Source organism: Colius striatus, chromosome 5 (assembly GCF_028858725.1).
Source record: "Colius striatus isolate bColStr4 chromosome 5, bColStr4.1.hap1, whole genome shotgun sequence".
Classification (NCBI taxonomy): Eukaryota; Metazoa; Chordata; class Aves; order Coliiformes; family Coliidae; genus Colius; species Colius striatus.
In genome coordinates, this window is record NC_084763.1 from 26,036,435 (window position 1) to 26,061,624 (window position 25,190).

At 37.2% G+C, this 25,190-nt stretch overlaps 2 long non-coding RNA genes across 2 annotated transcripts; both read right to left on the bottom strand.

Annotated features, from left to right (window-relative positions):
- Nucleotides 1-1,069: 1,069 nt before the first annotated feature.
- On the bottom strand, nt 1,070-4,589 carry LOC133625513 (uncharacterized). The gene is made up of 3 exons (XR_009818799.1): nt 3,880-4,589; nt 3,088-3,187; nt 1,070-2,034 (listed from the first exon to the last, which is right to left on the bottom strand). It is a non-coding gene; the product is annotated as an uncharacterized LOC133625513 (long non-coding RNA).
- Nucleotides 4,590-7,472: 2,883 nt separating this feature from the next.
- Nucleotides 7,473-24,866, bottom strand: LOC133625512 (uncharacterized). The gene is made up of 5 exons (XR_009818798.1): nt 24,202-24,866; nt 10,541-10,633; nt 10,224-10,419; nt 8,776-8,888; nt 7,473-7,711 (listed from the first exon to the last, which is right to left on the bottom strand). It is a non-coding gene; the product is annotated as an uncharacterized LOC133625512 (long non-coding RNA).
- Between the last annotated feature and the right edge of the window lie 324 nt (nt 24,867-25,190).

Genomic DNA, 25,190 nt, shown 5'->3' on the forward strand with positions numbered 1-25,190 from the left:
ATTGCTTGGAGTAGTAATCTAAAACACATAAGGAAGGCATTTCATTGTGTCACTTGAATGCATTTTATAGGAAGAAGCACTGGTATGCACAAACACAGAAATAACACAAGGCAGTCATTTTGAGCTACACATGACAGTACAACATCATTGCCACAGCACACTGAAAAAATGTAAACAAAATGGAAAGCAAACACAGTATGTTTGCTTCTGAGTTGTAACACAGCTCTTCACCTGCTGTGACTAGCAGAGGGACTTGCTAGCAGAGCAGTTACCAACAGGTACTTTCCTGAAAAGCAGGAGACAGAGGTAGAGCTGCAGACAATCAGAGAAGCCCACTTCTTTATTCGTCTCTTAATATTTCTTAAAAGGAGTGGTCAGTTTTACAACACTGACTTAAAATCTGAAGTAATACTACTAATATTACACAGTAAACTCTAAGAGTTCATAAACTCAAATTTTATACCACAGTACAGTTGGCGGGTGTGGTGCACTTGCAGAGAAAGCCCCTGTGATGCTGACTTCATTTATTTGACTTTATCTAAGAAGAAGAATACGTGCAAGAATACACAACTTTTGCTGCCTAGCAGCTTCTTTCATCAGCTTCTCTTTGCAATGGAAAGTGCTATGCTTTTGTGTTCCAGTGCATTTCTCTTGGTTGTTGCTGGAATGGCAATTATTAGCTAAAAGAATCCCTCTCTGATCAGAGGAGTACCTGAAAAATTTTAAGGCTGATTCCCTATTAATGGGGCTATGACAGTTTACAGCAACTCACAATCTCACTCTGACACACAGCAGATTTCTATTTATGTCTCCATTCAAGAGTCAAAAAGGCAATTAAGTTCTGTTAATGCATGATTCAATGTTAACAGCAATTTGGAAACACTTCAAAGAATACACTAAGGTATAAAGTAAACTGGAAGTGGTATTTGCATGTCTGACCTGAATACAGAAGAAATCATCACGTCTTGTTGCAGAAAGAAAAAAAAAAAAAAAGGAAAAAGCTATTAAATGGAGATTTGTGGATTTATACTTATTTTTTTTTTAGTCTAATGACAATTTAACCCTTTAGCCGCAATGTAGATTGGCTGGAAAATTAAGAAATTTGATTGCACAAGTAGTTACATTAAGCACCAAGTAAGCTTCTAAAATGCTTCTAAAGATTTTATGTGAAGACTTCTTCGATTCTGGAAAGTTTTTAAAAGTGATACATTGTTTTCTGTATTCTCTCCCAGACAAATGAGAGAATAAGACAGTGTATTAACTTTTCTCAAATGCTTTTTACAGCTGTGAAAAGCTGTACAGTTAATAGGACACGTATTTTTTTCTCTACACACCAGTGTAACATTTTCAGCCAGTATACAGTTCTCTTGTCGGTTATATTAACATTTCCTTTGCTCTGAATCCATCCTGTCTAAAGGAGAATCCAAACTTCTCTAGACAGGGATTTTCCCTCATTGAGGATCATATGGTGCCTAACAAAAGCAGCCCCAACTCCCGACTCTCTGTCCTAGATCTGCAGGCACAATGCAGAGACACTCAAGCTAGCCAAAGCTGGATGAAGGTTTCTTGTTAACATAGGTAAAGCCAAATTTTCTCTTGTCCACAAGCACAGAACAACTTGTGGGAGCAGGGTTGGTGCCAGTTTACACCAAACAGTTTGATCCTTCTCCTTTCTTCTTGCTTGCTCCAACTTCAATTGTTTTCTACTTTGTGCAACGATGAGCTTGCCAAGACCCAGACAATGGCAGCAGAGATTGTAATAACTGCAGAATATTTTTCACCTTTGCTGTTGAGGGAAGATAGGTTTCTTGCATCTCTATGGAACTTACTCTGGAGCATTACTGATGCTGTGTAGTAATTGAGAAGGATCTTAGCCAGGAAGTGGTCTTCAGAGGGAGCAGCAAGTCTACCAAGTACAAACACTGTTTTTCCTACACCGGCATTTCCAACAGGCATGACTAGTTTTCCTTTTGTTAAGAGTAAATCGATAAAATATTTGAGACATGCAGTCTCAGATGCATGAACAAAGATTGCCTGAAATTGAAAAGGAAAACAACATCAAACACTTGCACAATACAGTTTAGTTTTAAAAGCAAACAGTAATTTGTCTCCTCCCTTCTGGCTAGGACTGAATTCTAAAAAAGTAATGAAACGGGGTACACCATTCTCTCAAACATAATTACTAGACCAAAATGTTCTACTGAATTACTTTCTAATGCAGCATTTCTACTTGAAAATCTGTATTTGATTTCTTCTAGTAGGAAGATTTTGAAATCAGGTTGTAGGTGAAATGCATTGGTTTCACCTCAGCCTTTATAGAACGCCAGCCTCCCAAGAATCAGTGCAGAAACTAAAGGTGACCCAACAGGTAGTTGGTGTAATTTTTCAAATTAGTACTTCCATTTACTTTATAGCCTGGCTTTCAGCATACCTAAAACAGTTTGGGTATACAGTTGGGAACAGATTAGCTTTACGTGAACATCTAAAGCCTTCATTACCTGCCAAAGCTTTCTTTTCTAAGCTCTATATTTTCTTGCCAAGTATTAACCCTCAAACAGAACTTTTAACAGGATAGCTGACAATGGACAATGCCTTTTGATCATCAGCTGTATGTGTCTATGCCTACAAACTTCTAATCTCCCCAGGAAAATTCCTACTCAGTATTTGAAAAGACCTTGCTTCAGACAAGACCTTCCTGAGTATGTCTACAGAACAGCAAGTCTTTTTGAAGGATAGGAAAGCAGATGTTAATATGACCAAAAGGATCTCCTTAGTCTCTTGATGCAATAATGTGCTGCTTCTGATTCTGGCAAGGTCGTCCTTTACCTAGGAATGAAGCATATGTCCATTTGTTCCTTCAGAAGGGCTTAATCTAATTTAAATAGTACTGAAGCCAACTGTATTTTTTTGTCTTTAATAGGCAAGTATGACTAGATGTTTCTAAAAAAAAAAAAAAAAAAAAATCATCGTCTATCTAAGAAGACACCTTAATTTTTCCTGAGCTATTTTTCAGCAAAATATCTCCAGCTAGAGGGCACATTTGGACAATTACAGCTGTATTCCCCATTGCCCATTCTGCATGCTGACCTTTGTTGAAGCTTTGGAGTGTATGTATGTCCTCCATTACATCACAAGTAGCCATGAAACAGAGAAAATGTAGACAAATTTGGCATCATTGAGTTGTCTTCTTAGGTATTTGCAAGAGAAATGGCACATCCAGTGATTAAACAAATATCAAATATTATTGCAACCAATCATCTTTTTTCTTCTCGATATCAAAACAATGTAGAAAGAAAATAAAACCAAGTAACTGCAGAGTTTTAGAACTTTCTTCAAACCTTTTGTAGCACCACAATGAAAAATGTTACTAAGGGGAATACATTATAATGCCTCGCTTATATCTACATTTCTCACTATAAATCCAACAGGTGAGACTAAACGGACATCTATCCAACCCTTTACTAAAAGCTTTATTTCTGGTAGGCATCATCCTCATATTTTTGTTGCTTGCAAGGGACTTGAGTATAGATAAAAAAAGTGTAGCTGGTAACATATGTCTATGTAAATACAGCTTTTCTATGTATGGTAAATGACCGCACACCGTCTCACACTGCAGGAAGTCATCTGCCTCAAGTTATGTCAGCTCATTTACAGATGAGCTCTGACAGATAAAGTACATAGTACTACAGTCCAACAAATCAAATGCATGGGCCATTGCTCTGTACACCATATCAGTATTAACGAGAGGAACCTGAATATACATATATACATACACATGCATACATGTCTATTTTTATCTACTTAAATATGTATGTTGGTACATACATATATCTGTTTTTCAAGCGTAGTGAGATACAGCAGTCATTTTCATTAAACTACCTGATCTTGAGAGAGTGCCTCATCAAACAGCCCACCATACACATAAGGACAAAATACATCTCACAGAGCTCTCTGGGCAAACCCATTGGCACATTTTCAGGTGTCAGCAAAGAATTCCACAGAGAACATAGTGTCTGCAACAAATAAATATGTGAAAAGAGTGATCCGTGTGTCTCGCTCCATAGGAATGTGATAGGTATTTAAATTTAAGTAGCTGAGACTGCAACTCCTTGCTGTGCTTCCTTATCGCCTAGGAGATCCTTTCAGAGGTCAAAGGCATGAAAAGGTCTTCTGATAAAATGTACCAAAATACCTTAATTCTATATTACTTAAAGTAAGGCATATGAAGAAGATGATGCAATTCAGGCATGTATGTTATAGCAAATTATTAACACTCATATTCAAGAAATAGTTTTCTCCTTTCATATTGACTTATTTAGAAGGGGGCAAACACTCAGAGTTTAGAATGACAAAGCATATGAAGTAAATTTAAAATAGCAATGTAAGGATGTGCAATATCATCTCCGTTCTTTAATAATGCTTAATAATTTAGGGCCTCATCATCAGAGTATGGAGTAACTACCACTAATGAATTTATTGAGCATTTAATTAGAGACACACAGAATGCTCATATAGCAAAATGAAATGGCTAGTCCTAAGATATGTAAGACATGACTAACAGAAGCAACACAAGAAGTGAGAAGTCAGAGAGTTATGTGTAGTGCCATAAACAAACTACATTTTCTCTTGTTATAGTGGATCACTGCAATACAAAACCTCCGAATCCCTGTAAATCTCCAAAATAAGGATCCAGGTTTGACATAAAGGAGTCTTTCAATTTCATCTCACATGTGTTTCAGATATACAATAATTTTAAGCATTTTTACTCCTGCATAGGACCTTGTGCTCAATGATGTTTAAGAAATATTGTTTCCTAAAATATAAATAGCTTTAATCCTAAAACCATGCTATTCTCAGGAATAAGAGTAACTGTATTAAGCTTTGTTCTGAGTTGTTCCAAGTAAGGCGGCACATATTTATCAAAGAGAACTGTCAAATTAGCCCTTTTGGACTGGTATCTCCTTGTTTCTATCCAGCTGACAAAATACCTGCAAAACAAATTGGAAAACAAACATTTTTTTAATGAGAAAATTTGAAAAAATACACAATTTCTCCCCTCTTTGTTGACTTTGAGAACTACGACTGCCTTCAGTGCAATACACAAATACTACTGCATTGGCTGTAAGTCAGACAGAAGTGCTACCAGACGCACAAGATTTTCATTTGTTCATGCAAAGGTCATGATGCTGCAGCAGTTCTAAAAGCTGTTATGACAGTTGAGCACACTGGTGTATGGCTCTAACTCCTATTCCTTGACTGCATCCTTTTTTCTAGTGAGGGTAGGGAGGAAGGACCTAAATGATAATTTGTTTCCACCCTCAGAGGGTTGCACCATCAAAAAGCAGCTAAGAGCAAGGATTCTCTTTTTTTTTTTTTTTTTAAATGTTTTCTGTGGTTTATGTTGCTTAAGAAAAGACTTTAAAATACCAGTGTGTAAACCGTACATAATACTGATGATCATGTCCCACCCAAGTTTAACATATCTTGTATTGCAGACATCTACAATAGTACATAAAACCCAGTCTGAATGAAAAGTCTGGCTACATGTAAATGAAGACAAAAAAGTAACCCTACTGTTTCCATCTCTACACTCCTATGTTTGTGGTGAGAGATCATATTTGCCTCTCCATGTCCTCACTAGTCTTCTGATCCTCATCACCCTCAGTAGCAGCTTGTACAGACTCGTGCTGTTTAATTAAATTCTCCTACTGATAAGATTTCTCTGGGAATTGTGCACCACAGCCTTCTTGTCCCAACAGCATACAACTCTAATACAGACAGTTAGAATTGACTGGAATGTTGATGACACATTGGAATGCTGCCAAATTAAATTTTGACATGGAAAAGCAGTAATGCTGCTTGAAAATCAAACCACAGACTGACAACTGTTACAAACTTTAGTAAAAAGTGAGTATTTTTAAGAACCATTTTGGATCAGCTCAACAAATACAAAAGAAAAAAAAAAATCACACTGGACAGTCACAAGTTAATGCATCATGCCTTCATCCCTAAATTCCCTTTTACCCATGGAAACCCATATGCTTTAGAAAATATTGTTCTTGTAATTAATTTCCATGAAGCATAGATATTAAACATGTTAAAAGAGCATTACTGTGATCCAAAGGAATATGAGAAACAGAAAGCTAAACTGATGTAAACTAAAGTCCATAATAGTATCAAAGATGGTTACAGTTATTAAAAAGCTGTCAGAGAACAGCAGACAAGTTATTAATGAATTTGCATTATAAAAAGAAGACAATCAGTTCACTACCTGTATTGGGCTTGTGTGGCAAGGTTTGGGGTAGCTGGGGGGGCTACGGGGGTGGCTTCTGAGAGAAGCTGCCAGAACCTTCCATATGGCTGATGGAGTCTATGCCAGTTGGATACAAGACAGACCCATTGTTGGCCATGGCTGAGCACATCAGCAACAGTGGTAACACCTCTGGGATAACATATTTAAAAAAAGGAAAAAAAATTGCTGCACAACAGCAGCCAAGACAGAGGAGTGAGAATATGTGAAAGCAACAATCAAGGTTAAGGAAGAAGGAGGGGGAGAAAGTGCTTCAGGCCCAGAGCAGAGGTTCCTCTGCAGTGTGTGGTGCAGCCCATGCTGAGGCTCTGCCCTTGCAGCCATCGAGGCCATGGGGAAGCACAGATCCACCTGCAGCACGGGGAAGACCCCATGTAATAGTGGGTGGATGTGCGAAGGAGGCTGTGATCCTGTGGGAAGCCCACACTGGAGCAGGCTTCTGGCAAGACCTGCAGATCCATGGAGAAAGGGGCCCACACTGGATCAGCCTTAGTGTCAGGACTTGTGACCCTGTGGAGGACCCACGCTGGAGCAGCCTGTTCCTGAAGGACTGTACTTCATGAAAGTGACCCACACTGGAGCAGTTCACAAAGAACTGCAGCCAATGGGAAAGACACACGTTGGAGAAGTTCATGAAGGGCTGTCTGCCATGGGAGGGACTCCACACTGGAGCGGGGGAAGTATGATGAAGAAGGAGTGGCAGAGATAGTGAGTGATAAACTGACTGTAACCCCTAATCCCAACCCCTTGTGGGGAGGACGCAGCGAATTCAGGAATGAAGTTGATCCTTGGAAGAGGGAGGGGTGGGAGAGTGCTTTAAGATTTATTTTTATTTTTTCATTACCCTATTCTGATTTGATTGGTAATAAATTAATTTCCCCAAGTTGAGTCTGTTTTATCCATAACAGTAGTTGCAGAGTGTTCTTCCTGTCCTTATACTGACCTGCAAACCTTTTGTTGCATTTTTCTCCTCCTGTCCAGTTGGGGATGGGAGTGATAGTGCAGCTCTGGTGGACACCTGGCATCCAGTCAAGGTCAATTCACCACTCTGTTACTTTGATTAAGTGGTATACATAAGAGGGGAAAATAAAACAAAACATGGTGAAATTTTCTGTACTGCATATTTGAGAATATACATGGCTGACAACTAAATTCTCCCACTATTATCAGAATAAAAACTAGAACAGTTAGTATAAATATTGGAGTCTATTCCCATTCATCTTTCAAGATGTATCTTTAAAATGTTAACTAATATCATCAGATACTCACAGATTCCACCCCAGGTCCTGGGCATTCACACAGAGAATATCATCTCTGGATACTGTAGCTGGTGTAGCAACTCTTGAATGGTGTACCTCAAATAACAGCCGTATTGATGCAGTCACAGGCACACATTCATTGCTTGTAAGGGTCAGAACCATGAGTAAACTTTTCAGCAAAAGCAAGCTGAGATACACTGTCTAGCAATAATGTGATCAGTGCAAACATGCATTTATTATATCCCCACAAAGGAGCAAAGATTATCTGCAACACCATATACATACACTATTTATTGAATTAAGCTAAATAACCTTTATTCAAATGTGACTATAGTTTTGTTGGTTTTTTTCTTTTTAACTTCATAAACAGAGTAGGATCAATTAAAAAAAAGTTTTACTTGATCTTGTGCAAATTTTTCAGTTTATTTCACTCAAAAGACGATGAGCCTGCTTCACCAATGTCAGTTCTCCTGAAAGCTACTAGGAGCAGGGGAGGTAAAATCTCTCTGGATGTCAGTGGAAATAAACATTTGGAGCAGAAGCCTAAACTTTGGTGGTTTGAAACATCTCTTGGAATAACCACTTTCTGTTCATTAGCTCCAGTTAAGCTATGTGGTTTGCCTCAGACATCTTGCTGAGTAACCCAGAGGCTATGTCACTAAATAGGTTTAAGTTCTTAAGACAGGAAAGCTTAAGACAATGGGCTGAACTACAATCACCTTCCTACGGTTACATTCCTATTTTAGATTTGGATTTCACCACATTAAGCATTTCAAACAGCCAATAAAACTGGTTTGGTTGTAGAACTAATAAGAATCCTGGATACTATTAGTAGTTGTTACACTGACTGATGTAGATCTCCTAAACACTAGCCTACCTGAATATAGTGCTGTGAGGATTTTGCTCATGGACTTTTAAATCTATTTTATTGAGAAGCTTTTCAAATACTACTTTCAATAATATTATAATTGACATCTTGAATTACATCAACTCATACACTAGGAGGCACAGTCACCCTCACAGTATATGTGTCTTTTTGTTGTGCAAAATAAGCAAGATGTAATGTGTTAATCAGATGATAAAATATCAGTTAGCAAAAGCAAAAACCAAAGGAATTATTAGAAGAAAACAGGCAAAATTATCTCCAGAATAATACAAGAAAAAATGTGAGAACAAGTAGAGGATACTTGCTTATCAATTGCTCACCCTTGTTATCATTTGTAACAGTGTTGAATAGGATCTACACCCCCATCTAAATCTAACCATTTTAACCCCTCATGGGTAATATTAGCTTGCTCTCAGGAATGATGACAGGAGACCTGCAAATTATATTTCAACAGAATATCATCACTTTAGTGCTTAAATAACAACACTATACAGCAATTAAAACTTCAGAAGACTTAATGCATAACTGAAACAAGAAGCTTTTGTGTTATCAAAACCATGGTTTTTTCCTTTGATTAAGCAAGTAAAGGAAAATTAAAAAAAAAAAAACAACTTTCAGTGAATACTTGATATAGCAAACCAACTGCATTTTATGTAATAATGACCTATTTCTGCTTTAATTACAGGAGAGTGTGTGTCATTAGTCTTAATGATATGGGTGGTTTCATGGGTCTGGGGAGAAAATAACTCATCTTTCAAGGTAGCTGAATGAGCATAATTCAGGCTAGTACTTTGCTGTCTACTAGCATCCTGCCCTACCTCCAGTCTTTCCACAACCACTAGTGTTCTGCATCCACATCTCATTGCACCAAAACAGAGAAAGCCCCAAGAATTTAGTCTCCAACACAGTCTCCAAATTCTGACATTGTCCATTCTATAGAATGCTGATTGCAAAGGTCATAACACCCCAAGGTATAGCTGGTTGTCTTTCATCTTTCTCTCGGGATAATGGAACAAGATAGACAAGAGCAGAAATTCCTTTATAAATCTCGAGATCAGCCACATTTAACCAGCTTGGTTATTTCAGCTTCCAATATACACTAATAAAGGTATGCAGTGTGCTATTGCATATAGCAGATGTGGATGTTCCGTGAAAGAATGTAGAAATATACTTAGTAGTCCACATACTCATGCTTTTAATTTGGCCCATATACTAACCAGTGCTTCTAAGCTTCAACTTTTCACCCTGCCTGCAATTCAAAATTAGTGTTAATTTTTAGCTTATGGACAACTAATTCTTATGAGTATACTTGTATCAATGTACATGCATGTTTTTAATGTGTATAGCACAACGTGCACGATATCATACTGAGATATCAGAACACATAAAAGTCATGGGTAGTCATGCACATTCCAAATCTATGCTGCCTTTTTTTACATGTTTCTGCTCTCTTATTCTTCTTTTCTCTCTACAAAGAATTACCAACAATTAATTTGCTGCTGAGTACAAATGCTTAGCACTGTACACAAACACATATGTTTGTCAGCACAGACAGCTTCGAACAGTACATATTTCCTTGTGTGTATATTTATCATATTGAGGAGCATTACTGCCATGACAAAATGCCTTTGAAATAACAAGACGTTGAAGACACTATCAATACTGTAACATACTCAAAAACCCCCTCTTCCTGCCTAATACAACCCATTTCCAATTATTTTGATTGAAACTCTGAAGGGGAGTAATTAAAGACAATGAATTATTTTACTTTGAGAATAAAGCTCTCTTCAGGCTGCCAGAGAAGCTTCATGGTAGATTGTTCAGCCATCTGTTCAAATTGCAGGTTCCTCTTCCTCAGAACATCCAGAGCTGGAAACAGGTCACTGATCAGGTATGTGAATATTGGGATATCATCTGTCACTATTTTAGGCAAATTGGAAGTCTCTTAAGGCTCACATAAGCACCTGGAAAAGGACAGTAAACCACATATTGCGAAAGCATCAAATCCATCTTTTTAGGATTCTGTTTTTATTCAAAGACAAAACCCGAGAAACAGCTCCTACTCTTAAATGTTATTGATTGTACCTGATACTTAGATCTGTTCTTGTCTCCTCACTTCAGTGAGTCGGCAGTAGCCAAAACTGACTTGGTAGCATGAAGTCCCCAGTCATAACATTCCTGAGAAAACATTTTAACTTGTCATGTTAGCACAAGAAACAAAACTAAGTGGTACTGTTTGAAGAAAACAATCAGTTTAGGCACAGAGCAAATTGATATATTTTTATTTGCTTGTAGTTTTGCATTGGCTTTAGGCCAGTAAACCAAATAATAGAAAAATCATAAACAACAATGTTCTAGTTTTTGTTTGAATATTGTTATTATTAATATGGCAAATAGTTGTACAAGCAATTCTTCTGAATTCAGAAAGTGACCTCAAGACAAATTAATCTGAGTTAAAGATTACTATTCAGGTAAAGCAGACAATATTGCTATCTTAAGACATACAACATTCATATTCATTACCTCTGCAAAGACTGCAAGGATGAGTCACAAAAACATCAGGATACTTAGACATAATTTCAAAATTATGCAGTCATGAAAATAAGAATGCTTTTGCTTTCCTAATAGCCCTGCTTGCCAGAGCTTATGGCTTAAGGTTAAAGGGTTCCCCAAGTTCTTATTCCACTACAGGGTTCTCCTGAGTTTTTATTCCACTAATAAAACAGAATATTAAGAATGTCCTGTCAAAAATAGGAAATGAGTAGGAAATGCATAAACAGCACGCATATTTGGGAGAAATTACAAACATTCTGAGTCTGATAAGTTGTAGTTTTTTAAGGTAACTATTCTAAATATAAATTCTTCCTGGTATAATAATGACATTTTCAGCAATGTTTTATTTGCATTTTTCAAACAATCCTTCACTGTATTTACTGAGGAAAGCTTAAATAAACCTTCATCCAAACAGAACATGTTATTTGTTATTGATAGTAATTTATACAATTTATAATCTCCTCTAAGGCTTTTCTCCAATAGAAAGTCATATTTTTAATAGAGATGCTGCAAAACACCACAATGTAGTTCGGCCAACCACTGTTTGAAGCAGTGATATACAACTATTTCATGCAAAATTAATGTATTACAAATGTCCCAAGATTAGTTGAAAGGATGCCTTTTTTAGAAATCTGTATCTGACAGTTTATAAGGATGGACATGTGATTTAAAGTGTCTTCAAAATAGAAAGACATAAAGACATACATAAAATCCCCACTGTTATTATACAGTGTCCAGTCACACTACTATGGACTATGTGTTAATTAACATGTGTCAAACCCAAAGACCCTCATCTGTTCATAAAGCAGCTCCCTGTAGAGACTATATAAGGCAAAAAACTTCCTGGCTAACAGATGTGCATCAATAAACACTTCAGCAACCAACATAATGTCAGATATCAGCTCAATGTCTGGGACAACCATGGCACAAGGTCTAAGGAAGAAAACCAGAGAGAGTAGTATTTAAACATGGTAAGAATGAATCAAATGACTGATGTGTGCAAACATTTTTAAAAACACAATTAAAGACAGTCACAATTAAGAGCATCAGTCAAAGCTAAAAAGGACCTTACTTCAAAGTAAAAGGAGCTAATTAGGAACTGTTGTTAGTATTCTGTAATGTTGCTGCACACAAAGGAGGCAGCTGAGAAACAAAGGGCTTGCAAGACAGGTACTACCAGAACTTAGAGCAGGCTCAGCCTGCAGCATTGTCACTTGCCTCCAATGACTGGAGAAAACTGACAGCACCTGTACAGTGTCTGGAAGTCAAGTGTAATACCCTGCTAAAAGTGTCATAAAAGTTTTTGAAGTACTTTTATTTTTGCAGGGCTTTATTGCTTTTATGTGAAGTTATGGTTGCCTTTGGAGATTTCAATGTTAGGTTCTTTTAAAAATACAACCTTCAGCTCAAAGTTTTAGAACAAAACCATTGACATTTTAATTATATAAGGGAGAAATATCTCTAATTAAAAATGTACCACAAAGCAACAGTGGAAAGGCTGAACAAGTTCCTCATCAGTACTTAAGTTACATAGTAGCAGAGAAGAGATCTTGAATGTTGTGTTGGGGTCAAATACAAACCAGCGACTTTGTCCCTCAGGGCACCTTTCTCACTACTGACAAATACCAGGATTTCTTTTGTTCCCCAATCATATTTAAACATGACAAAATTAAGACCAATGGTTTAGTCCAGCAGTATATTTCTGACAGAAATCAATAACATATAGGCTAGAAAAAGAGTAAGCAACCCTCTCAAAAATTGATGAAATAAACTGTTCCCTAAGAAGCATTTCTTCATAAGCCCAAACAAAGGCTGCTATATGCACTGTTTTTAATTTTTTTAAAAAAATGATATACTCTTCTACTTACCATAAGCAATACCCTTCTTGCAAACCAAATAACTGCTTGCACAAGAAATATCAGGCTTGTAATATTTAATATATCTTCTCTCCCTTTTGAGATTTTATTAGCTGGCAAATGTATAGGGTTAGTGCTTTACCAGTTACCTCCCACCTGTCCTGTGCACCGTACAAAGGATAAGACCTATTACAGACATCAGCTACAGGGCTGAATTCCAGAGTCTCAAATGCAGCAGCTCATATTTTAATTCTAGATGCTTTTTATTTTATGTGACAACCAAGTGAAGGTAACACTTCAACTCTATATAGCAAGTTTGGTTTGGTTTTTTTTAAAAAAAATAACAGAGAACATTAACAGAGCACACAAAATAGTGCAATAATTTGACTTTATTTTTCATTAGATTTATTGCTAAGTAATATTATCTCATATTCCTTACTCTTTTCATCCCAAATAATAATAGAAAAAATGAACAACTAAAATAAATCATATGCATTTTCCATTCTCAAGAAGTCCACTGAGAGATGAAACAACAGGGAGTGATCCCTCCTGCTCTCTTGTGAAATACCACATCTATCCGACTGTGGAAGATGTGGCTGCCAAGGCAGGTGACTCTGGCTGCAGAAAGGGCGGCAGCACAGGCACATGTGGATGGAGTGTCCACCATTCTGTATTCCTTCAGCAAAGTGATGAATTCAGGGGCTGGCCAACACCTTTCCCTTGGTGAGCACCAATCCTGCTTTGCCTTGAAGAGTTCTTAGACGGCAATTAATGAGAAGGCTTTAAGTTGTGAAATAGGAAAAACCCTCCACTCCTGGAGAATCGGGATGGATCTCTCAAAGAGTCTCCCTCCAATCTTTGCTAAGACCCAACTATATGCTCTTATTCAGTAACAGTCTTTGCAAAGGCACATGAATTCAAATCCTCCTTGTAAACAGATGTTACTTATTCTTTGCTTGTTCATTGAGCCTAAATGACAATCAAGCTAATTGCTGCTGCTGCCTGGTCCTGCCATCTGAAGCAGGATGTTTGCTTGGCAAGAGGATGAGATATGCCTGAGCAAACAGCTTTCTAACTTTAGCAGACTTTGCCTGTTTCTGCAGTGAAAGCATGAAGGAGTATGGTGTCAGGAATTCCCTGGCTAAAGTAGAAATAAAAAAGTTACACCAAAATCGTGATGTACTTTTAATACAAAAGAAAGCAGTAACTCTGTTTCAACTCACTCATAGAAGCAATAGCAATGCCTGGTTCTGCCCTAAATTTTTATCTTCTAAAAATCAAAGGGTTTTACTTCTCAAAGAAGCAGTTCCCTGATAGTATGTCCATACTTGTGCCTCCCCAGACAGCCTGGTAATCCCTCACAGCTTGCCCCATTGCACTTCAGTATGTTGAGTAATGAAATCACAAAATCATCTTTTTTTCTGAAGTCTTAATTAAATCAGTGAAAAGTGTTGATGCAAGAGCAAGGACTTCAATTGACAATTCTTTTTTTAAGCAAGTCCTGCATCATTTAAATCAAAGACCATTACTACATAGTTCAAAGTGCAGCTCTAATGCTTTGAAGGAATAAACTGGCATCATTTTACTGCCCACCATGTCAGAAAAACCGCATGCAGAATTAAGTCACTCTCAGAAATATCATTTTGACACAAACTCACTAAGTGCAGCATATATAATACAGTCAGATCTTTTAGACTCGAAACACTCCTCCTTGAACTATTAGCATTCAGATACAAAGCACTTTAAGAAAAAAGATAAGGGGCTGTCCCTACAGTGTCCAAAAGCATATTATTTTTTTTTTCTGTGCTACACTTTTCACAGCTTCTCAAGAATTAAATATTGAATATCTTACCAGGCAAGAGTATGTAGTTGCATTTGCAACTGGTAGTTATTAAACATCTATGAACATTTGCATGCCCACATCCATGGAAGAATGTGATAGCCAGATACTTTTCAGATGGCAAGTGCATGTTCACATAAAACCATGATGTAGCATTACTTGGAAAATGCTTATTTTAGATATGAAAAACAACTACATTAACATCTTTTAGAAAGAAGGAGTATGGTCACCCAGGCCAAGAAATGGGAGGATTTAGCTGTCCCTTTGACTATTTCGTAGTCTTGAGACTCAGAATTCAACTGAAGGCCATAATTACTAAGTCAGACAGAATTGCTGGCTGCATCATCCTGGATCACTGATTTTGACCAGAAATTCCATCCTAGAGCCAAGATATTAACAGGGGAAAAAAAAGCAATTCATGTATGTGGTTTAAAAAAAAAAAATACTGTTTTAGACTTTAAAATATGAAAAAAGCCTTATTTTGCTGAAACTCTTAATTAAACTTGGTATAGCCTACTCATTCTTCAGACTAGAAACTATTTTAAAAGTAATGAACATTGAGATTATACCATTACCTACCTGTAAACACAAGCTCAAAGATACTTTCTGAATAATCTTTTGAAATACATATGAGGTATCAAAGAACACTGAACTTCTAAGAAATATTTAACTTTTTATTTACTGAAACACATAAAGTAGACAATGTTATTAGTAACAGTCATTACCTGCCAGTCAAAGGTGTAATAATTAGCTGAGGGGGTATTTCCCAAGTCCTCGTAAAAGTATTGAAGCTGAGCATCACAAATGTTGGCAAAACAATGTTTCTGGTTGTCATCCCATCTATGGCGTAGCTGTGACAGCCAAGTAAAAGCTTGGGAACTGGTGACCTAAAAAGCCAACTGAGAGCCATTACGCTAGGTAGGAGCTCTTCAGATGAGAGAAACGAGACCCATCACAAAGCTGCAGCTGTCGTCAGTAAGTCTCACACATCATTCCTAGGCATTTATGAATAATAACTACTACAACCAATTATAAAGGATTAGACGCACCTTGAGGCATTTGTGCTTTTATACAGATGCAAGTGTAATATAAGATCTTTTTAACAGAGCTATTACAGCAGAACATACTGCCACTTATTAAGTCCAGACCTCTCCTTACAAACAATGCCATCTTTGAATGGGAGCTGACATTGCTCTGACCAGAAGGAGTTTCATTTTACTCCTCAAGCCTTTTTTTCTTCTCGTCTTAAAATGCCATCTTGGAAATCCATTTTATTTCTGAGGCTCAAGAGGTCAGAAAGGAAACTGGAATTCTTTCCTATTTCAATATCCATTTGGTTAAATGTTTTGTGCATTCAAACCAGCAACATGTGCCAGATGCAAAGTTTCAAATGAACAAAGTTCCATACAGGGTGAGCACTTTGGTTTAAATAAACACTTAAAATGGTAATTGCATGAACTTAGCATCACAGTCAGCACAAGAGTATCTCACTGTAGAGGTGCATATATATGCCTCTAAAAGGAAAGCAAAGCACACTGCAACAACTGAAGACAGAATAATTAAATTTAGAATAAAGACATGTAGAAAGCTCACTTGCCGACGTGTGAACAGAAATTTAAAGCAAGTATCTTTCAAATATCATTCTATGATTTTCCTGCTCACAGAAAGCCTAGCAAAAGTTTGAACATTTCCCAGAAGTAGGGTAAAAGTAGACAGGAAAGCTGTCAACTTTTCCTGACTTTTGCTCAGGAAAATTTGAAACTCAGAAAGCAGTAGCCCATAAAAAAGCAGGCACAGCATGCAGGTCTGAAGCAGGCTGTCTTCATGATTACATCTAGTCCACCACCCTGGTGCTCACAGGAAGATTAAGACCCAAACTTGTCTTAAGCATTAATTCCTGTCAAAACCACTAAAAGTGTGCATATAAATTAGAGCTGATAAAAATGCATACCTTCTGAGCCACAAGGCTTGCTACACTATCGCTAGTGTGAACAGCTCTGCTATGGTGCAAATGCTCATGACTTTCTGTTGATCACCAGAGGAAAGTTCTCCAAGCAGCATGGTAATAAGAGCACTTAGCTGAGTGATCTGACAAGATTTAGGTAACCCTCTAAGACCAGATGATTTCAGTGCCATCTACCATTACTGCTACTGGGAATCAGTTCTGCCTACATCATTTATTAAATCATCACAAAAAAACCTGGCTCATATGTACAAATTTACTGATATTAAACATGAGATGCCAGAAGAAATCCTGGTTTAAGCAGACATTTAAACCACCTTCAGAACAGGGACAATCCAGATGAGTACAAACATTGAAGATGGTCATCTAGGCAGGGTAGGAGGAATGAATGGATAAGCAGAAGTGCATGAAGTTGAACCATAAATTTTGTGGTTATAATCTCCGTAGAGATATGCACCAGACTCAAAAAAGTGCACTAATTGCATGAGAATATTTATTGGGAAACTGTTTGAAAGCAAAGTTTAGGAGAGATCAGTGACTTACATTTTAAAATAGGCAGAGCAATGAAGGGAAATCACAAAATATGACATGAATGATTACACAGAACAACACAGTAGAAAGACTCAATGGAATTTTTCAGGTTTCATATTAATAGGAAAGAAAAACATACAAAACTACTACATGGAATTCTAAGAAGGCAAACGTAACTTTATTACCTTACTGGATAGCTAGTATGAGATAGAACTATGTTTACATATGTTTTAAAATTCTGGCTTAAAAATGAGCAGTGAATTAGGGAGATCTTAAACACTATACTGTCTGTATTATTTGTATATAATATACAAAAACATCTACTGGTGATGTATTTACTGAGACAAAAGGCCCAGAAGGTAAATACTCCATATAAACAAGTTGTTTGACAATCACAGCCTAAAGTCCTAATAAATTTTGAAAATACTTACAAAAATAAAACTAGAAAGTAAATTTACTTGGCTCCCTATTTTTTCTGTATCATATCATAAAGGAAGCATCAATAGCAACACTTTGAATGAAATGGTATATAACCTTGAAATATTTCTGATGTCTTCCTTTAAACACACTCAAAGCCCCACTTCTTTATGGCAGTGAACTTTCTGCAGAAATGTCCAGATGATCTCCTACTCTATTCCTTTTATTCCAGAAGCACTCCCAAGTCCCTACAGCAGGTTCAGCAAGCAGCAGCAGCACGAGGCAGTGCTCTGCTCTGCTTGCAAAATGAACACAGAAATGCAGTCTGCATGGATCACGTAGAGGGTCATCATGGATCTGCTTCTGCCTTTCATAGAAGATAGCAAAGACTGAAAAAAAAACCCCTCAAACCAATCCACAAAACCCAAAACCCCTCAAAAAACAAACATCCTCCAAAAAACCCAAAGAAACATAAAAAACAAGCCCAGAAGAGGGATATCCTGGCTACCTATGCTATAACTTGCCACAGATACGGTAGGCAGAATTTATTATACAAAAGAAAAAGAACCAAACCAACAAAGCCAAACCTCCCAAAACTGTGCGACTTGTTTTATCATCATATCAGATTGCCATGAACTGGACCAAAATTTGGCTAACCCGTTACCTGACATTTTTTATACTTCCTTTATTCTGTAGTCAAAAGTTACAGATCTTAAACTGCACTGTGTGGAGGCATTTCTTTTGTTTAAAGTCTGATACTTAATAGCTTTAGGCAGTACCTAATAGCTCTTGTATTATGAGAAACAGCAAACAAAGATTAATCTTTATCCACCTTCTCTATTATAGACACCTCTAGCAGATTTCCTCCCCCTTGAAAGACTCTTTCCTATTTAATATTTCCCCTCAGCATATTTACTAGGCTGGAAAAGAAAACCAAAACTACTTAAATGTTTTCACAAAAAGAAAGAGTACTCACACTAGGACAAAAACAGTCAAGAGAAGTTGGAGGTAAACAACAGCGAAGCAAAATTCAAACAGCAGAAGCTACCCTTCTAAAGTGAGATAAACATAATAATATTAGTCTTTGACTTGACAGAAACCAACCCAAGAGTTTTGGCTTTCTTACACAAATACATTGGTTTAATATCTGTATGCATACTGGTTGCATACTTTATCCTTGCCACACTTTCATAGTTGATGTTTTGCAATATCTTTGCTTTTACCTTTCATCTCAGTTCAGAATAATTCCTCAGAAAACCCAGTAACTAAGTTGTGATAAAAATGCCCACGAGAAATCTGAAATGGAAGCAAGAGGCGTATTTTTTTTCAGTAGATTATGATTGCAGTGTATTTACTACAGGACTGAAAACTACTAAATATGCCATTCATATAATTTTAATAAACCATTTTCACATTATACTTATTTTGATTGAATTAAACAGAAAAAAAATACCCATATCTGTTTCTTGTGGCAACCCTTCAAGGCTGATGCCAAGCCCTATTCCAAGCCTACTAAATGCCATTTTGACATCCAACACTCATCAGATTTGTAAGCCAGCAACTGCAGCCTGGGCTAAGTAGTCAAAAACTCACTGTTCTCTCTCTCTTCACAGGCCAGAATCACCCCCATGATGGAGAGACACACTGTTCCATGTGATTTCCTCAAAGTGTTACAACCAAGACACTACCTTTTGAAGGGGAAAAAACCCAAACATACATAAATTTGTGCATGTAGTATAAATGGTACATTTTGTATTAACAACATAGGAAGCTTGTCTCCTTGAGTTTTACAAAGGACTTTTTTACACCAACGGTCTTTGCAAATCTGAACTGACACTGGATTTTTTTCTTCCATTTTCTCTCTCCTACTGCCTCTTCAGCAAGGGTTAGCTTAGAGTAGCCCTTCCCAATTACTGAGATACTAGACACTGTTTTGTTTTACGTATCCACTTGACTTGTACACACAGGCATATTGTCTTAGAGCTCCAAATATAAAAGTCTGAAGTTTTTCTGTTCACAGACACAGAGTAAATGCAGACAATGCAGTCTTTCCTGTGTCTCTATATGCACTCAAACATAGCTGTATCTTGGAGAAACTATTTCTATGAAGCTACATATATTTGTCCATTCAGTCTGTAGTCTCCCTGATGAGAAAATCAATCAGCAGAACCACATGCATCATTGATTTTATGCAATGTGAATGCTTATCCATTCAACACTGTTCTGAGAACAATAAATTATTGTCTCAGAAGCTGCTGATCTGACCTACCACTACCCAGTTAGCACACATCCTGGCCGGCCAATTAGCAAATATGAGTCTCAAAACGAGCCAAAATCCTGTTCAGCTAATAGGAGACATGGGAGAGAGATGGAGGTCTGAAGACGTGTGTGCTAAAGCAAAAGAGAGGAGGGGATCTGAAAGTATAATGGAAGATGAAATAAAAGGGAAGAATAAAAGAGGAAGTATGAGAAATGCAACATTTGTCCACAGGCTTCATTGGTTCTGTGGCTTTTTTTTCTTTTTCATTGCTCCTAAACACATAGTTCTCTACACTTCCTTAAACCCCAAAACTTAGGTACAAGGGGCACTCACATAATTTATTATATTATTAGTTTATTACACAGTTTTGTGACACAAAATGTTTTGAAATTTGTACAGAACTGTTGTAAGGTGGTTTTTTAATTATTATTTTTCATGAACTTACATTTTTAAAATCAGTATTTTATGCCACTGAAAGTGTCTCTTTCATCTACATCCTAAAGAGGGCGAAATCTATAAAGGAAATTCCACATAACACACCTGACCACTGCATCCACACCCTTCATAGAACAGAACATGCTCCTTTTCTTTGCTATACATCCCAAGGGTGATATTCACAGATTCCTTTCTATTATCTAGAAATTTAATATCAGCAATGCTGTTAAAATGTTTGGTAAGATCATAGGCTACCTGCACCCAAAAATACCAGACATAAAAGGAAACCATTTACCTTAGATTTCTATCAATGACACTTATGAATATTTCTCTTAAAGCTAGATGTCTACCGGGTTAACATTTGCCATACACAAAAAGGTTCTGTGGTTCAGCAAAATTTAATGTGGTTTTTCACAACTAATGGGATAACATGAAGTCTTTGCCCTAATCTGACAACTCTGTTTCTTATTCTAATGTTTTCAGCACGTAGTACTTCAATTGATCTCATCAAGTAAAACTGATTAATTACCTGGTCATTCAATTCTTAAGTTTTAAAAGATAATTAAACATTGAACACCATTTTCCCCCCATACTATTAGAACACTTCTGCCAACTGAACAAATAAGAAGAGTACTTCTCATTTCCCCAGTGGTGCAGACCAACAAGGTGATGGGAAAAGCTGGGGTTAATTACACTACTGTCAGTTATCAGAAGAATCTGAAGGACAAAGATAGCTCAATATAAAACTGAGAAGTCCTGAAATTGTTATAAATTAAGGCTAGTGCTTATTTAAAAAATTGTTGATTCAGGTCTAAATGCCTTGTTTACCCACACACCTCTCCAAAGTCTGTGGAGTTGACAGATCACTGTCTACACACCAGCATGCTCTACGCCTGATAACTAGAACAGAAGATTTGTTTGGTTGCTCCTTCTATATATGGTGCAGAATGAGTGAATGAAACAAGTCACTGAGACTCAGGTATTAAAAGAAGCCATGAGACTATGTCATCATGTTTGAAAAGGCTCAGTGTTCAAGCCTCATAAGCCCTTCATTCCTGTGGTAAGTATTGGTTCTTCTGTTACATGTCACATCACATCTAAAAAGGCTTTGCCCGAGACAAACCAATAACTCTAGCACTCAGGTAATTAATGTCCATGCCTGGATACTCACTGAGGCCAGGAGAATCATCTGGCATGAAGATAACATAGCATAAAGCTTCAGAAATACATGAAAGCGCCTGTGTTTTTATATAAATTTGTCTCAAAGTGTCACAAAATCTAGGAGGTTATTGTTCAAGGAAGAAAAACACAAAGATAGCTACAAAAACATTCTTTGTACAATGGTCAGCAGCTCAGTCAGTAACAGCCTAACAGAGACTATAGATCTTTCAGTCTTACTTATCATCACTACACATAGCACGCCTGAAATTCAATCAGTCCATGCCAAAAGGAGAACAGATTTGAAGATTTCATTGACCTTTTCCATTTCTAATTCCTGCAAACCTACAATGCCAAAATCCAAATAAATGCAAATTGCACAAGGCTAAATTTTCAGCAAGAAACAGCACAGAACATTCACACAAGCAAGAAGAAACATTCACATTTCTCAGAATGATAGTTTCTTCTCTCCTTGCTCAACATCTTTTACTTATCCGAGCTGGAGGCAGAAATGTTTACTACCTTCCTTACAGTAAGTCTTCCAATTTGTAAAGTAATTAACCCTCAGAAACAAAGGTGCAGTTCTGTGATACTATCTCCTCAGAGAGTCAGCTGGAAAACTTGCCTTTCTGTAGACAAAATGAAGTACAATAATACACAAGGAAGTTCACCTGCTTTGGCTTTGTTCCTTTTGAAATGATGTCTGGCATGTTTGCTGAAGGAATGGAATAGAAGCAAGGAAAAGTTATGCACTTGGTTTCTAAATATTCAGCAAGAGCTTTTACGCAAAGAGAAAGTCTGAAATGAAGAGAAAGACTTTAATGATATGTACTTTTAAATCACCCTAAGGCAAAGAAATTCCTCTCAATTAAGAAGGAAAATCAGGCCAAACAGTAAGACAGAACAATGACTACAGCTGTAAGGAAAGATAAGGTGGCAAACCTTATATGTTTCCTTTCCAGAAACCAAAAGGAACGTACTCTTTGTACTCATTCAGACCAAGGAACAGAATGGTGTAAGAGAACAGAATGGTGTAAGAGAAGGCCCTGGAAATTTAACTTTGGCTAAAGTGAAAATTCTTTAACCTTCCAAAGAGTCCAGTGTCAGAAAGTAATGGACAAGAACAACATTTCTTACTTGACAGGACTGTTATTTGCATACAAGTTTTTTAAAAAAATCTTTAAAATGGGGGAGCAAAGTAACCACTTTTCTTAAGATACACACATTTTCTTTTATCATAGAATTGTTTCATCTGGAACAGATCTTTAAGATCATCAAATCCAGCCTTTGTCCTAGCCCTATCAACCACTAGACCATTTCCATAAGTACAAAATCCAACTTTCTCTTAAACACCTCTAGGGATGATGACTTCACCACCCCCTGGGCAACCGTTCCAATGCCTGACACCCCTTCCCCTGGTGCAACTTGAAGATGTTTCTTCTTGTTCTATTGCTTGTTACTGGGGAGAACAGATCAATCCCCACCCTGCTACAACTTCTTTTCAGGTAGTTATAGAAAGCAATATGGTCTTCCCTGAGCCTTCTTTTCTCCAGGCTAAACAGTCCCAGATATTTCACCTGTTCCTCTTATGAGATGTGCTCCAAATCATTTACTAGCTTGATAGCCCACCTCTGGATCCTCCCCAGCACCTCAATGTCCTTTTTGTAGAGAGGGGCCCAAAACTAGACACAGTATTCGAGGTGTGGCCTCACCAAAGCCAAGTACAGGGGAATGATCACCTCCCTGCTCCTGCTGACAGCACTGTTCCTGATACAGGCCAGGATGCCATTGGCCTTCTTGGCCACCTGGGCACACTGCTGGCTCATGTTCAGCCGCTGTCAACCAACACTCCCAGGTCCCTCTCTGCCTGGCAGCTTTCCAGCCACTCCTCCCCAAGCCTGTAGCACTGCTGGGGGTTGGTGTGGCCCAAGTGCAGGAGCCAGCACTTGGCCTTACTGAAACTCATGGCATTGGCCTTGGTCCAGTAATATGTATGAAGGATAACAAACGTGAAAATGTATGTTGGCATTGTCCCAAAAAGTATTAAAAATGAAAAGAATCAACTACATGCCTATCTGGAGAGGAAAAATACGCATTTATGTGTGACTGATGCACTTCAGCTTTTACCTTGGTATCTCTCATAGCAAAAGTGACATCTCAAAAAACAAGACTGTGTCTTGGGTTTAACTTCATATTACAGCATTTTTTCCTGTGGGGAGAAACAGGTTGTGTTTACAAGCATCTCCGCCTCTACAGATAGGGACTGTCAGTGTGAAGGTCAAGGCATACCTTTAAGTGTGCTGAAGGAGGACTTCTGCTGTCTTCACTATCTCCTCCTGTGAGCGTGACAGACACATCTCTCGGGTTGTGGATGGGGAGAAAGTGAATTTAATCTAATTCAAATATATTTTTAAATATCTTTGACAATTTTTACATGATGCAATCCATAAAAAGTGAATCAGTACCTCAAATGTAAATGATCACATAAAATGCGGTAGAAATTCAATATGTCAAATAGAAGCACAGGATAAAAATATTACCATTTCATTATCTCACATGTGTCCAAAAAGGAAACATGACATCTCATTTCTTGACTGTTCCAGAATTACACTTTAGAAGAATTCACAGTGATGCTGGAAATTTTACCTGTGCCACACAACTTCGAATATTTCACACATTTTTGGCTTTGTTGTAGCCTTCATCACATTTTTTTGTATTTGCTATGTCACTCACCAGCTCCTGTACGAAAGCACGAGGAAGTTATCACAACATGTAGAATTCTCCACAGATTTTATTTCTGCTTCATACTGTTTACTATACTGGAACGAGAAAAGCACTGGGAAGAAGAGCTGAAAGAAGGCACCTCATCAGCTTGTTTAGGTTCTACTACTAAAATGGCAAAGGAACAAAAAAAATCCACAAACATCTGTTTTGACAGTGTTTAGATCAAATATGAAGAAAATGTAACATGAACGGAGAGAAACGCAATGGAGGAAGGCAAAGACCACTGATTATACTATTACATCTCTTCTAACAAAATAAAAATGACAGCTCGTAACAGAAGCATTCACTTGTAAAATAATTCCTCTCATGTAAGCAAGCCCAACAGCTTTTTTCAATATGCACCACGAAGAAACATGCATGCTAAATGCTATGAATAGTTTCATTGTTCTTAACAGCATTCTCAACTTGTACAAAGGTGGGAATATCGTTTTGGGGTTTTTTTGGTACATAGTTAGACACACTGCTACTCACATTATTTAAACTGCAGATTTAAACAATTAGAAATTTATTTGACATTTTAAATGTAGGACCTCTCTATAGATTGCTATCATACCTCAGCTTATCAGAAAGGTACATAACATAATAAGAACTTTCCTTGGCAAAGGTGGATTGAATTACAGGTATATTGAAAACACATAAGTTATTCTCTTTACTAAGTCAGGGTTCAGTGACATTTTTTTGATCATAATGAACAATGAAAACAATATTTTGTGTAAGTTCAAATGTTTATAATTACCTTTGGCCAATAATAAAAAATGGACTATTAACTTATAATTGTCACTGTCCTAAATGATACAAAGTTTGGCAGAAGTGACTTCAGTAACTCAGAAGTATCATATGTGATACCCAGTGTGACTATAGGAAGTTAAAAAGCTTATTAAATAATATATTCAAGTCATGTGAAGTTATGACCTGCAAAACTTTATCACAAATCATGG